The 1,686-nt window shown below is 37.1% G+C and overlaps 1 protein-coding gene across 2 annotated transcripts in view; it reads left to right on the top strand.

Moving 5' to 3' along the window:
• Positions 1 to 1,686, top strand: part of crlf3 (cytokine receptor-like factor 3) — a 15,173-nt gene that overhangs the window by 4,382 nt on the left and 9,105 nt on the right. The gene's annotated exons all lie outside the window — the stretch shown is intronic.

The raw sequence follows: 1,686 nt of genomic DNA, 5'->3' as shown, positions 1-1,686 counted from the left end.
CGAGTTTAAACATAAATATAAAGGTATGTGTCAATCAAGATATATGCAAGAACAGGCTCAATGATTAATTAACATTGTGGGTGTGGTGTATGAATGTTAACACTTTGTAATAATTCTTTAGTATATTACTTGTGTGGTGTAGAAGATAATTATTTAAGAATGTAATTATGTAAGAATGTTAACACTGTTATTTTTTTTTAGTATAATACTTGTGTGCGTAGAAGTGAATCATTTACTGCTTGCAAACCAATGATGGTAAGATGATGTCATGGGGTAGGACTGGATAAGTCTGACTTCTTCCTACTCCATTCAAGCATGTACTAGGTATAAGCAAATTGATATTGGATTATGTGTATGTGTGTTGAAAGAATAAATCAAATCAAATCAAAGGCAGTCTATAGGACTGAGGGGAACTTCTTTCTAGTAGCATATTTCTTATAATCTAATGTCTTATCTTTACACTTAAATGTGTTGGTGACTGCATTGGGCAGTAGTGGAGTTAACTGGATGTACAGTCGCTTTCACCGTATTTGATACGCAGACAAAAGAGGTGTATCTATGGGGGGTCTACTGAGTGTTAAGGGAAGGCATTTTCCCAGAATGTGCCTCTCATGTATCATGTATACAGTACATTAATTTAATAAAGAACTCATTGAGAAATCGATTCTCTTTTTCCTAAGTGTTATGAAGGATTGCTATAAAGTGCATTAGTCCAACTCCACAGTCTTGCTCACTGAAATTAAACCTTTGAGGAAAAAAAAACCCTTTTTGAATGTGAGTGAATTGGAGCCAGGGTTTTTCAGAATCAGCATCTAGCAGTCGTCTGTGGCATTGCACCTAATGGAACTTCCAGCTGTGGTAGTTGCTCCCTGGTTGAAACCTATGAAAAGTAGTCTGGATTTATTACAAACAAAGTTTGTTGTAAGTGCTGTTGGTAAAATGTGTTTTGTGTCGTATAAAGTTTCTGATGATGTGTTTGTGACTGCGGAGGCATTAACACTGCTGGAGCTGTTGTACTGTACATGTCTGTTGATGTTACTTTGGTCTGTACTATAAGTCTACCCACACACCAAACGGTTTTAACATTTACATGCAGCCAAAACAACCAAATCAAGCAGCACAGCAGCATTATTTTAGTGATCTTTGATAATGGATGTTAAGGTCAGAGGAAGGAGTTTAATAAACTGACTTTATATTACCTCATGGGTCAGCCAAGAACAACCTGGTTTCACCCAGTGTATTCTGGGATCAGTATTATATAGAGGATACATCTATGTTGTGCTTTATTTTTGTAAGAAAGGTTTATCTTGTGTCAGAGGTGGACCACACTGAGCAGTCTTTATCCAAATTTGTATTTAAAGGTCAGTGTCAGTCTAGTCACACACACTGCTGGGTGCTGAAACCAAGTCAAGCATAACATAGTATTGTGAACTGGCTGGTATTGTAGCTGCAGGAAGTGGTTTTCTTGTTGCTTCACATCCTATATCAGTCAAAATGTTCTGCATGCTACATCGTACCTTGTAGTTTTTGTAGTGGAGGATGCAGATTATTAAACATTTGGCTCCCCATCCATTTTCATTATTCTGATGGTGCATTGTTTTCATTGTAGATACTGTAGAGCAGCCCCGATGGTGGATGCAGACTCTAACACAAAAGGTTGATGAAAGATTATGGTTTTGACCAAAT

Source organism: Monopterus albus, unplaced genomic scaffold, assembly GCF_001952655.1.
Source record: "Monopterus albus unplaced genomic scaffold, M_albus_1.0 scaffold68.1, whole genome shotgun sequence".
NCBI classification, from domain to species: Eukaryota; Metazoa; Chordata; class Actinopteri; order Synbranchiformes; family Synbranchidae; genus Monopterus; species Monopterus albus.
This window is presented reverse-complemented; position numbering and strand designations above follow the sequence as displayed.